Here is a 14,066-nt window from a genome sequence, read left to right on the forward strand (position 1 = left end):
AGCAGGATGTGGAGTCTGGGGCGACTGTTGGGAGAAAGGAAGTGCTTCAAGTTCTGCTGTAGGTAATTACATCGTTGTTGTGACCAACGGCAGGAGACCAGCAGCACGCAGACTGAATGCTAGGCACACAAGGCTTCATAAAATGGTTAGCATGGGATTCGGAGTCAGATACATTGGATTTAACACCCAACGACCACTTCGTGTTTGGACAATATGAGAACGTTGTGTCGGCTCTCACTCGCAAACATGGAGAGAATGCAGATGAGAAAGGCCGATAAGAAAAGTGCTGAAAATAGTTCCTGAAGAGTGCCAATAAAGGCTAATAATGCAAACAATTGTCATTAACTTTAGCGTCATCATCCGCTAGCTGGAGACGTCTGAAAGGCAGATGGAAATATCATAGGGATGACCGTTAAAACATCACCACAGGGAAGATTATTCACAGACGGAAAGCAATAGATATCAGAAGAAACGAGAGCACAGGGAAGGGCGAGTTCTTGACCTACGGTTCTGGGGAGAGAGGCGGGGGCAGGGGGGGCGGGGGGAGTCAGGTGCGCGTGCCGGGGGGCTTCACACCGGTTGTCCAAAGTGCCACGTGCTTTAAGACGAGTAGGTAAAATAAAAGCCAAAACTGTCCTTGGTATTTGGCAAATGAAGGGACGGTGGTGCCCTTAACTTGCATAGCTTTAGTGAAGCCAGAACAAGACTCTTCCGGAGGCTGAAGAAACAGCGGGAGCCCGGGAAGCCGAAATGCTGATGGCACCGAGGCAGCAGAGGAAAAGCCAAAGCGAGGAGAGGCTTTGCTTTCTTTTCACTGCCTCATCTAAGTTCGATTCAAGCCTAGAGAAGTGACTCAGTGAAGAGGACGAAAGGCAAGGGAGGGTGTGGAAGGATAATCCACAGGGCAACAGAGAAGGATGAAAGGGGAAAACCAACGGTGGCCCTGGAGAACGGGGGCAAACTCTTCTCTTCTGCCCCCATAGGGAGAACACAAAGACGCGGCTCCCAGGCCACCAGCCGGGGGAGCAAAGCACAGAGGTGAGTGGATTCCCGCCGGAGAGCGGGGAAGTTTCTCTCTAAAACTGAAGCTAACGCCCCGCGGAACGCAAAGGGGCTACCGGGGAGGCAGGTCGGGGCGGGAGTCAGGAAGCTGCCCCCCCTCCTGCCGGGAAATGCACGGGTCCGGAGCGAGGACTCGGGGCGTCCGGTTGTAGCGAACCTTCCCCGCTCCTCGCGTTCCTGCGGACGCCCCAAGTCCACGTCCCACCTCTCAGCCTGGAACGCGGGGCCACCGCTGGCGTAAACGTCCACCACACGGGTCACTCAACGAGAGGTCGCCGGAGCCAGCAGGGGGCAAAGCCAGACTCAGCTCTGGAGAGGACTGTGAGAGCCCCAGAAACCTCAGCCCCAGGGCCTCTCCCTCTCTCCCTCCCCTCCTCCCTCCCTTCCCCTCTCGCTGTCACTGTGTTGCTCGCTCCTTCAGTCCTCCTCTTTTCTTAATAACTCCCCTGCTCCCCATTTAAGTCGACATCATGCTCAGATATTCTGAAGCCACCGAGGTACCGCATCCCGAATACCCGAGCCGGTATCTCTTGGAGTCAGGGGGCGCTAGTGTAGAGCTAGGAATGTTCTTGCTTGGGCCACAGGGCACTCAGATCCCTACGGTTACTTTTGTATGTGAATGTGCTAACCTGCTCTGTCAGCCACGTCCAGTCCTCTTCATCACAGGGTGGTGGGGCTGGCATCTGAAAATCAACGCGTTGATTCTCTGTGGGGTGGGGGGGGAATAGCCGCCATTCACTCCATCCTTTTCCTAAAACTGTCAACAGATTTAGTAGTTGAAACTACTATGCTAAAAATAAAACATTCTGAAAGTAAAAATAAGGCCGATGTTTTTACAATATTGACACTATTAAAGAACATCTTTTGTGTCTAAAACATACGCTAAATATAAGTAGTTAAAATAATTTACAGCGAGTCTTTAATGTAAGTCACACACAGGAACACACCAACATTCAAACACCGTCAGAGAGAGAGCTGACTTACAGGGAGGATTTTCTCATTTAGAAAATATTTTATTTTCTACAATGTAAAGATAGAAAGTACATCCTTGCTTGTGTAAAACCAACACTATGGAGAAGCGTAGTCCGTGAAAGTGAGCCTTTTCCATTTAAGTAAAACGGCGAATAATTTCCGTCATCCCACTTAAAACATGCTATTAGAAAGAGGCTCTCCGACCTTTTGCCTGGCCCCCTTCCCCCGGATAACCGATAAGAAACCTCAACATTTTATTTGATTATTTCAGAAGTTCCCTTCGGAGCGGCAGGAGCTGCTCCACGGCCCTCCGTATGAATAAATAATACGGAGGCTTTTATGTCCAGATAAAATTCTAGCATCAGATAAGCGGGTTTCATTATCTCTTGTTATTTTAGCGGCGGGAGGGCTGGTTCCCCGCCCACGGCCGGCCATGGGGGGGGGGACCGCTCCCCCGGCCGCTCCCCGGGGCTCCCGCCGGCTGATCGCCCTTCCCATCTGACTCTCAGCGCCCCGCTTCGCTCCTAAGCTGGGACCACGGAGTTGCCACCCGCTTCTTCCCACCTTCCCGGAGCCCTTCAGCCCACGGCGCGGGAGCGGAGACCCGCATCCCAGACCCGCGCCCGCGCGGGGGTGTGCACCGGGCCCCACGCAGGGCTGGGCTGGCGCCGTGTCCCCCCCACGGCTGGGTGGGAGTGGCGGCTGCCGGCGCGGCTGGATGAGCAGGTGGAGGGGATTCAGCGGGATGGTCGTCGGGTTGTGACGTGCACGCCTGCTCAGCACCGAGAGCGCGCTCCGAGGTGGGCACGGAAAGCGATTCGATTTGGAAATCGCAGCACTGAGCACGCGTGCCTCAGCCACTGAAAAGCTCGGTCCAGGAGAGAGACGGCGGCCACGTCCATGACGCGAAGGCTTCATGACCCACACGAAGCGCACAGCTCCACTGGGCGCAGGGATGAGTGTGAGCACACAGCCGAGCCTGAGAGGGCGGTGGGGAGGGGCGCGCTGGCTACCCAGCAGGGCACGCGTGGGCGCGCTGGCTACCCAGCAGGGCACGAGTGGGCACACTGGCTACCCAGCAGGGCACGAGGGGGCACGCTGGCTACCCAGAAGGGCACGAGTGGGCACACTGGCTACCCAGCAGGGCACGCGTGGGCACACTGGCTACCCAGCAGGGCACGAGGGGGCACACTGGCTACCCAGCAGGGCACGCGTGGGCACACTGGCTACCCAGCAGGGCACGAGGGGGCACACTGGCTACCCAGCAGGGCACGAGGGGGCACACTGGCTACCCAGCAGGGCACGCGTGGGCACACTGGCTACCCAGCAGGGCACGAGGGGGCACACTGGCTACCCAGCAGGGCACGAGGGGGCACACTGGCTACCCAGCAGGGCACGAGGGGGCACACTGGCTACCCAGCAGGGCACGCGTGGGCACGCTGGCTACCCAGCAATACTCAGTTCTCCAGCCGCTGTCAGAGGATGTGCAGTGGTGGGAGGAACGGCAGTGCTCAAAGACACACACAAAGATTTAAAAGGAGGAAACACACATTTGGGGGATCACTCGTCGTCTGGGGAGTACTGGTTTGGGGGATCGCTCTCATCTGGGGAGTACTGGTTTGGGGGCTCGCTCTCGTCATCTGGGGAGTACTGGTTTGGGGGCTCGCTCTCGTCATCTGGGGAGTACTGGTTTGGGGGATCACTCTCATCATCTGGGGAGTACTGGTTTGGGGGATCGCTCTCATCTGGGGGAGTACTGGTTTGGGGGATCACTCTCATCATCTGGGGGAGTACTGGTTTGGGGGATCACTCTCATCATCTGGGGGAGTACTGGTTTGGGGGCTCGCTCTCGTCTGGGGAGTACTGGTTTGGGGGCTCGCTCTCATCTGTGGAGTACTGCTTTTGAAGCTGGGGTCCCGTCCGTGGCAGGAGGTGCCCCCCACGGGGCCCTTTTCGCTGTGGTTACTTTGGGGAGAGGGTCTTGCCCTCGCCATGCCCAGCCCCACTGTCACGTCACGCGGTGCTCAGGCTGCCTGTGTGGATGAGATGGCAGAGGTGATGTGCACGGCCACGCCCCACTTTCCCGGGGTGCAGAGGAGGCTCGGGGAGCCTTTCGCCGGTGTCGGGCCCCCTGAGTAGCTGGGGTGACCGGGGTGGCACGGAGGAGCCTAGCGGATCCGCGGGCGCGTGAACAGATACCTTTCCAGAACCAGGTGAACTTCATGATCTCCCTGCGCAGCCGGCCTGTCAGAGAACGAGAGCGAGCGAGCGGGGACGCGGGCCCAGAGCTCAGGGCCAAGGGCGAGAGGGGGGAGCCACTCACGCCGACCCCCCCCCCCCCCGGCCTCTGGGAGCGCTCGCTCCGCCAGGCTCTGACCTCAGGGAGAACTGCGATCTGTTACCCCTTATCAGTTCAGTTTTATCTACTGGGCCCCTCAGGACCCCCCCACCTCCGCAGCTCCTGTGCGCAGCGCCCCGGGGGTGACTCTCGGTCAGGGCTCGGTCCACACGCACCCCGAGGACGCGGCCAGTGGCATTTCTCCTCCCGGCCAGCGCACAGGGAACGGAGCATTGGCGACGAGGAATGGGAACAAAGAGCAGGTCTGAAAGGACTGCCCTCCGGGGCGCTGGCTTGGTGACCTTCTCCACGGCCCGCGGCTGCCTGCCCCCTGTGACCTTCTCCACGGCCCGCGGCTGCCCGCCCCCTGTGACCTTCTCCACGGCCCACGGCTGCCCGCCCCCTGTTGCTCTCCACAGAGCAGCCAGCCTCCCCGGCTGAGGGCAGCGTGAGGGGCGAGGGCGGGGCGAGGGCGGGGCGGGGGAGCGGGGCGAGGGCGGGGCGGGGGAGCCCAGGGTGGGGGTGCCCACATGCAATAGCACCAGGAACCCCCTTTGTACAATCGCCCTATGTGAATCCAAAAAGAAAAATCCCAATAAACTCATTTTCTACATCTGAATAAATCTAAATGCGGAGGCTTCGCTACACTAGATCTTTCAAAACAGTAAATTAAAGGATAAAATACTTAGTGGAAAATTTAAGTTAGAACAAGAAAGTAGTCATGTGAGGATATGTATCGAATTATCCTCTGAATGGATGAGATTTTAGAGCCGGAAGGTTCTGGATCTGAGCTAGTTTGGTTGTATCGTTTTGCACCAGAACCTGAGTCCAGGGAACTGAGTTTCAAGTTATAAACTCCAGACCGGTCTGCGTTTGTGTTTCTACAGGAACAGGCAGGTGTATGATGAACCTATCTGTTGTATTACTAGCGAGTAAACAAATTCGAATGCTAGTGAGCATGGGGTGTGAAAATGAACAGAGCAGGTCTGTGGGAAGTGCAGCTTTGAGGGACCCTTCCACACCAAGACCTGCGCTCCGACTCGCGTACCGCAGAACAAACGAGATACCGCAGGAAAAGCCAACGCGTGCCTGGGCTCCACACCCAGATTATGACGGTGAATTAACAAGCTGTATATTTCACGGCAGTTTTTTTTTTGTTTGTCTTGGTGAAATGAACCCCCCGTTGCCATAGCGTTAGCACATTATTTTCTGTCATGAAAGTGTGGCTTGGTTTCTATCTTCACGTCACAGCGCGGCCGGGTCCTCAGCATTCAAAAGCTGACTGTTTCACGTAAGCACGCTTGCTTTGGAGACGGGGGGTCCTGGCATCCTTGACTGGGTGCACCGTGGACCATGTGACGATTGCACCCTCGTGAGTGGAAGTGCAGGTCTCCATCTCCCTTCCCCCCCCCCCCATCCCCGGTCTCCAGGGCAGAAGGCGCCTGAGCCCTGTACCCTCAGAAATTCCCGCACGCAAGCCCAACCCCACATCTAGCGGCTCACGCGCGGTATGATTTGCTTGACTCCAGGTTGGGAATAGGGTCAGACAAATTTTACGTTGTATACGGTTTGTAGCAGATATTAACATCACTTGGAGTGTTAAAATGTGAACATGCGGGTACTTAAACTGTTTCAGAACAACTTCCATACCATAAAACATACTTGTGTCAAAGACGCCCCGTAAGTCAATAAGTGATTAGAATAGAGAGACATGTGAAAAAGTACTTATTCATCAAGACTTTCTAAAATAAAGGATTTTTTTTTTCCAAACTGGAAAACGTAACATGCAAAAAAAAATGTACGCCCTCCTCCCAAAATGTCAGCGGCATTTAGCCGTGGTGTCAACGATGACTTTGAGAGCGTGCAAGAGCCCACGTGAGGTTTTTTATTACGAAGGCCATATTTCAGAGTTGTCCAATCTAATTTGAAATTATGATTTTCTTCCACCTAAGTTCGGGGCTTGACCGCCTTTCTGGGGTCCTTCGGCTGTCCTTGTTTGGAGGTGGGATGACTAATGACATCCTGAAAGCGACTGACTAAGAAGAAGCAGCCAAGTGTATGTTGCCCTCTGAGGATGCCCGCCGCCCGCCCCCCCCACCCCCCCACCCCGCCCGGAGGGAGAGGCGAGGAGAGGAAGAGCCGGAGGCTTGCATCCAGCCTGAGTGTCCCTTTATCTTGCTGAAGCTATTTCAAGTGATCACTGGTGGGTGCTGCCGATAGTCAACCTCCTATTTTCACTCTGCACTTGACATCAATGTTGTCAATACGACAACATCATCTCTGTCAAAAACATCATTCACTTCCAAACTGCAGAGTTATTTACAGCCGTGTCTTCATTCACTGTAACACTGACTCAACACTCAGCTGTCCCTTCTCCGCTCCAACCAAACATTCGGGCAGGCTTGGAAAAGAAGCTCTATTTTGGGTTGGGCTAACAACCTGAGAATGAACCCTAAAAGAAAAACTCCTTCCCTTGTCCAAATACCATGTGGACAAATGGATAAAGTGTTTCACACACACCAAAAAAATCCCCCAAACCTGGCATTTCAAAATGAGTTCTGCTTGGTAAGAGACATGGTGCTGAAAAGTGACATTTATAATGACAGCAATATGGATTCCCATTAGAGAAGCCTTGGTCATATTGTGCTCTAATTATAACCATTTTTAAATGTGCGTGTTTAATTTAGAAACCCTTTATAATGGCAGAGCTTCCGGTAAAGCGCTTACTACACGGCCGTGCTTACAGAAAAGTGGCGGGCATGGCCTTTGGCTCCAGTTACACAGGAACTATGGCGAGGGTAGCCCGGCCTCTGGTTTGCAGCCCCGGGGTAGTGACCGACTTCCAACAGCGCGTTCCTAGAGTCTGGGCACACGAAGAGGGGGCGGCGCACCCCAGAGCCAGGGGCCGGATGTCCTCCGGGTTCTTAGAAGAACGTCATATTCTCTTTGCACGGAGAACAAGTCTTGGCAACTCACTGTGTGGCTCGCAGGAACACGGGTCTAATACCGGTGAAGAAGGGATGGGGGAAGACTGGAAACCGGAGGTGGGCTGCAAGGGAACTCCAAGCTCAGCCACACAATAGCTGTCAGAAGCCATGTATCCCAGAGTTCTCCCTACGCATAGGCTAGTTATCGATTATACTAAAACAACGTGTGAAGAAAGAAACAAGTCAGGTGCTGTATATCTTTGTCATCTGGACAAATCAGAATTGGGGTTATTTTTAAATGAAAGCACTTAAAAATAGCAAAACCTCATAGTAAATATGAACCTTTCGTGTTCTGGGCACTCTGTACAAATGACCTAGCTTGAACCTTCCTCCACAAAACAAATGTGTTATCAAGGTTCTCCTTTCACAAGTTCTAATGTTGTGGTAGACAGAGAATCTAGGATCTGCTCAAAGATCTGTGATTAACGTAAATGGTTGGGTAGTTTGCATCGCCGCCATCCGCATGGACAGCAGGACGTCTGTATCGATTTTCTCTTGTAACTCTCACGCCGGCCTGCAGTGAGAACTATTTATGTCCTCACATTAATAGACACAAAAACCCCAGTAAAACCTTAGACTTTAAAGGCTGCGCCTTGTACAGTGTCAGGTGATCGCTCAGGGATTTAAATGTGCAGTTTTTAACTCCCAAGTCGGGGTTTTTCTCCGCTGGACCATCACCCCAAGCCGGAAGCAGGAATAGGAATCCCCACCTTTCGTCTTCAGTAAATGCATGAATTCCACTCTGAGAGAGTTCTGGAAGCGTGGACGCCCCCTCCGGACCCGCCCCTCGCCCTCACCCCTGCCCACACCCCGTCTCTGAGTCCTGACAGGCCTTCCTTTCGCTGGGCGCCTCACAGGGGCTGGACCGCTTACGTTGCTACCTCATTGTTTTGTTGGTCGTGAGGCTTGGACTCGAGGCCTGGAAGCCGTCCCTACACCTTTGCACTCGACGCCAACGCCCTGCCACTTTGAGCCGCAGCCCCACGTCGGGGTTTCTAGTGGTTAATTGGGGCCGGGTGTCTCACTGACTTTCCTGCCCAGGCTGGGTTCAGATCACCCGCTCAGCCTCCGGAGTAGCCAGGGTGACGGGGGTGTGCGCCACCGGAGCCCAGCCCAGTACTTGTTTTTCACCGAGCTTTTTCTGTAGAACCTGCGGTGCTGGGGCCCAGGCCCCTGAAAACACAGGTCATACAGCGTGCTGGGAAGCTCGGCCGTCATTCCCTGCAGCTTGCCACGCACCTGGGCTTGCCGAGGGATGCCCGGGCATAGAACGCCTCTCCTCTCGCGGTCAGTGGAGGCTGCACTGTCTAGAACGGCCATCTCCTTCCTCCGCCTTTCCCTCCGCCGGTCTTCCCGCACGGAGAGCGCGGCAGGGCGGCTGGGTCGGCAGCCACGGCTCCCTCCGCAGGGCCACCGCGCTGCCCAGGGTGAGCCCTCGCTCCTGCCGCCACGCCCGCGTCTGTCTCCGCAGGGACGGGGCTGGCTCGCCGCCCTGTTGCTCATGTGCTTGATGAAAATAGAAAGTAAAAGATCTAGTTTATAAGCCTTAGTTGTTGAATTGTCACCTTCTCACTCTACTTACTGACAATAATTTGGAAACAGCAAACGTCAGGTCTGATTTATTAGGCCATCCGTTTGCCACGCCGAGGGCCACTTCCAAGTGATTAATGACGTGAGAGCTTGCCGCAATATTAAAAAGATCAAGCTGAACTTTAACTCTCAGCAGAGCAAACTCTTTAGAGGCTTACAATAATTTCTCCTTAAAAGAATTTCTAGATGTCAACAATGAAAGAAGTAAATCTCTGGTACCCCCTAACTTCTGACAAAATAGACTTAAGTAATTTATTTACAGTTCGGTAACCATGGCTTTTGTAGCACTCTGTGGCTTCTGAGACCTGTTGGGTGGGGACGGCCAGTCTGAGGGGAGCATTTACACCCATCCACCCTCACACACGCTTAGGAGTAGATTGAAGAGTTTATATGTCTAGCTATTGTATAATTCAATGGCATATTTCACAATCCTTCCTTTATCATATTTTCTGTTTGACTAACAACCAACAATCTGCCATGTATTTTTTTTTTTAATCCAACCAAGTCTGGGACTTGAACTTGGTACCAGACACTTTCACTCCCTGGCTGGTGCTCTGCCAACGGAACCATGCCTCCAACTCCTACCATGTATTTTTAGTGCATTCTGTTTCACCTATTTCCTACTAGGCTGCCAGGGCAAGTAACCTTTGAAATCCTGAGCTCATGTGCTTGCCTGGGCTTGAGCCCACGTCTCATTTCTAGCTCATAGTCCTTCTAGTCTAGAAAATTCTAAATATATGTCCTATCTAACACGAGAATTATGCTTTAATTCTTTTTGCAGTAAAAAAAAAATACAATCTCGTCACACTTTTATTTGATCTGACATGAACAGAGAAAAGAACATTCTGATTCATTTCACTTTCTGGTTTCCAATTCAAACTTGGAAAAAAAAATACCCCTAGGATCCTTATAGCATTTAAACTTTATTCCAAAACCCTCTTCCAAACCGTCCAGTACTTTGTGGTTATCATTTTTCCATTAATTTTTAATGCTTCGTGGAGGTAGTTTCAGCGAGGAGATTCCCAATTTCCTATTGGAGCAGCACCCCCAGTGCCTCCGTGTAAACGTTATTTTTGCATACGGTGTTACCTTTGGCTACATCGATGCAAAGATTAAACCGCAAGGTAATGAGACACTGCTTTCCGAGCGGAAGCATCTGAAGTGCTCGCACATTCCATCGGAAAACGAGCTTCATCACACGAAGCTGCTTCTTCTAAGTTGAAGCCGCTTCTCCGTTTAAAATCACGGTCGCGACTGTGTTTTAAATACACTTCCCTTGCGGGGAGACTCGTACCTCGCCTCCATGCGCGCAGAAGTCTCCAGGTCCGCCTTGCACGGCAGGGCGGCGAGGACGCCGTGGGCTTCGTCCTCCGTGTGGGGGGTGAGGAGGGGGCGTCGCAGGGAATCACAGGTCGGGGCGTCGGGGTGACCACACCGCGGTGTGCTTCCGTGGCGCTCTGCGGCTGCGGCTGCGCACAAAGCCCACCGGCCTGGAGCGGCGCTGGTCCACCGGGTCGAAGCTCAGGCCGCTCAGCGTCCGGAAGGAGTCATCCCTGAGGGGGAAGGGGGGCGGGGAGCGAGGCGCCACCTTGCCTTCCTTCCAGAAGCGGGTCCAGTTCACACAAAAGACAACTTTTCTATCCATATAATAGAGATGAAGGGCATTTTTAAAATGCTTCATGAATCGGCTTTTTCATGTAGACACTGAGAGCTGTGTAGAATGAGAGAGAGGAATACTCTCTGCCCGTTGTCTTTAAACTATATTCCATGAGTAAACCAACCATCAGGAAGCAGTCCTGAAACGTGGGAGTGTGTGTTTTCCCTAACAGATCGGCACACAGAAGATTAAATCTGGGAGTAAAGGTGCCGTGAGCTGAGGACACCGTGTGAAATTAGGTTCAAAATAGAGTGTTGGGTCCAGACAAGCGTTTCTGAAGTGTCTGCGGCAGCTGCTAGGAGCTCAGTGAGACCACCGCGGGCCACGGGCAATCCACCCACCAGCAAAGAGTTCATTCGGGCAAGACAGACGATGCCTCTGCCTTTTTAGGTCTAAGCATTGAATCATCCTAGGTTTTAGAAGTGACTTTCAATAATGCCTACCAAGTTAACTCTTTACAATTCCATATTTCAGTCTTTGCTTTTTTTGTTACTGTATTTGTTTGTTTTCGTGGTTACTGGGGTTTGAACTCAGGGTCTAGCGCTGGCTAAGCAGGCCTTGGACCACGGGAGCCATGCTTCCATTTCCATGGAAGATAAAAATCTCTCCGATCTCAGCCTCCTGTGCAGCTAGGATTACAGGCGTGAGCCACCGACACCCAGTGAAAGCAAAGAAAAAGCTCAACAATGAGAAGAGCAAGACTGAAACCAGGAAAGTAACTCCTCTTGTAATAGCATTAAAAAAATCAAAATACCTAGGAGTTAACAAACAAAGAAGTAAAGGACTTCTATGATGAAAACTTTAAAAACCTGAAAAAGGACATTAAATGAGAAGTAAGGAAGTGGAAAAACCTCCCGTGCTCCTGGATTGGGAGGATTCACATCGTGAAATGACAATACTGCCCAAGGCTCTCTACAAATTCAATACAATACTCATCAATATCCCAACAATATGCTTTAATGAAGTAGAGGATGCAATCCAAAAATTCATATGGAATAATAAAAGACCCTGAATAGCAAAACCAATCCTAATCAGGAAGAACAGTGCTGGAGGAATATCAATACCAAACTTCAAACTCTATTACAACGCAACAGTAATAAAAACAGCTTGGCATTGGCACAAGAACAGGCCTGAGGACCAATGGAATAGAACTGATGACCCGGAAATGGACCTGCAAACTTATGGCCACCTAATCTTCGATAAGGGAGCCAAAAAAAAAAAAAAAACTGAATGAAGAAAGCAGCCTCTTCAATAAATGGTTCTGGCAGAATTGGTTATACACATGTAGAAAACTAAAGTTAGATCCTTACATATCACTCTGCACCAGAATCAACACCAAGTGAGTGAAAGACCTCAAGGTAAAAGCAGATACCCTGCGAAAATTATAAGAAGGAATAGGAGAAACACTAGGGCTCTTAGGCACACGTTGAAACTTGCTTAATAAAGACCCAGAAACACAGCAAATCAAAGAAAGGTTGGACAAATAGGACTGCATTAAACTGCAGAGCTTCTGCAGGGCAAAGGACGTAGCTTACAGGATAAATAGAAAGCCCACAGATCGGGCGAAGATCTTCTCTAGACATACAACAGAGAAGGGACTCACACCTTCAATCTTCACGCTCATTCTAAGAACTACCGCATTTTTGTAAAGGCAACTCTGCTTTTGAGAGTTTAGAAGCTGCATCTTGTCTCTAGACATAGGCTCCTTGGTTTTATTAACAATAGCACAGAAACAAGGAAAATGCAGTATAGAAAGGGACAGAGAGCCTGTTTTCTGGTGCTACGTCAACTCCCGGCTCTGCATTCAATGATAGAATATTGATAGCTTGTAACAGACTATGAAAGCAGTGTTAGCACCCACCACAGCCAGCAAACACCTCAGACCAGGGCCTCTACATCCCCAGACCGCTCACTGGCAAATGTAAACTAGCATGTGTGTACACGCGCGCACACACACACACACACACACACACACACAGAGTGCTAACCAGGTTAAGGATATAAAACAAACTGGAGTCATCATTAGAAGCCAATGCGATTTCTATTAAATATCATAATAAGACACGTTACTTTGTGTCAGTGTTATCACGCAACTAAAAGACAAGACAAGGAAAAGGGAAATTCTACTTTTTAAGCTAGTGTTCTGATTTGAACTCAGGACCTTGCTCTTGCTTTGCATGGCAGGTGCTCCGCCATTTGAGCCAAGCCTCCAGCCTGTCTTTTTGCTGGTGATTTTGGAGATGGGATCTAGTAGGCCTTTCTGCGGGGGCTGGATTTGAACTGAGATCTTCTGGCTCTCAGCTTCCTGAGTAGTTAGATTTACAGGTGTGAGCCACCAATACTCAGCTTAAGATAATGTTATCTAAACCTACTCGTGCTAAGCCCGATGCATAACATAAATTGAATACATCGTAGTTAATGAGCTCTATGAGGCAGATACTGGAGGAATCATGAAACGTCCGAATGGGCCCAACGTGGTTCCGCCTGCGGCTGGGGGCGGGGTGACGTGCAGGGGTCACGGCGCCGATGGCACCCCAGCCGTCCCCGCCTCAAGGACATCTGAGCAGCACCGCCTGCCGTGTCCCGGAGACTGGAGCCCCCTGCTCCCCAGGCAGCTCCCCTTTCCAGTCGGCCACTGTTTCCCAAGAGTCCTGCCGACGAGACCTGGGGCACCGCGTGCGCAATGTGGGCAAACGGTCTCCACTGTACCCACCCCTCCTGGCTCCCGGGGCCTGATCTGAAGGCCGACGTGGGGTGCCGACCCCAAGAAAGAGCTACACCCCACAACGTGAGAGGTGAGGAAATGAGAAACCGTGCAGAATCCGCACCCGCCCCCCGCCCCGGGGGGAAGTGGAGCAGCTCAGCACCGGGGCTTGTCCCCACGGGGCGGGAAAGCCCGGCACGGGGGTGCGGCCTCAGGAGAGGCGCTCCCCACCCCGGGGGTCAGGGGGCTGGCGGGGTGCACTCCGCACAGGGGGGCGCTGGGGGCTTGGCGAAGAGCTCTGGGCGAGGCAGGGCCGGCCTGGCGATCCATCTTTGTGACGAGGGAAGGAGAAAGCGCTCAAGCCCCTCCAGGGCCTTGGTAGATAGAGTCCCCCCCCCCCCCCCCCCCCCGCACTCGGTCCTCCCCGTCTTCATAAAACAGCCGCCGGCTCCACCTCGCATTTTACAAGTGGGCAGCTTTGGAGCCGTTTGAACTGCTCATCGGCTCAGCGGTGCCATATTTTTTTAAAGTTATTTCTGACCGTAACAGACACTCGTAGACCTGCGGTGATGAGCCAGCCCCCGGGGCAAAATACAATCAAGATTTAAGGGCCGCTGGGCGAAGCCCCGGGCCGCTCCGCGGTGAGGCGCAGGGCGGGTGCCCGCCCCACGCAGCCGCGCCGCAGCCAGCGCCCCAGGACCCGCCGTGGTTCATTTCCAGTTTATGCCGGCTCGTCGCTGCTCTGGGAGACACCAT

This window comes from Perognathus longimembris, chromosome 23, assembly GCF_023159225.1.
Source record: "Perognathus longimembris pacificus isolate PPM17 chromosome 23, ASM2315922v1, whole genome shotgun sequence".
NCBI lineage: Eukaryota > Metazoa > Chordata > Mammalia > Rodentia > Heteromyidae > Perognathus > Perognathus longimembris.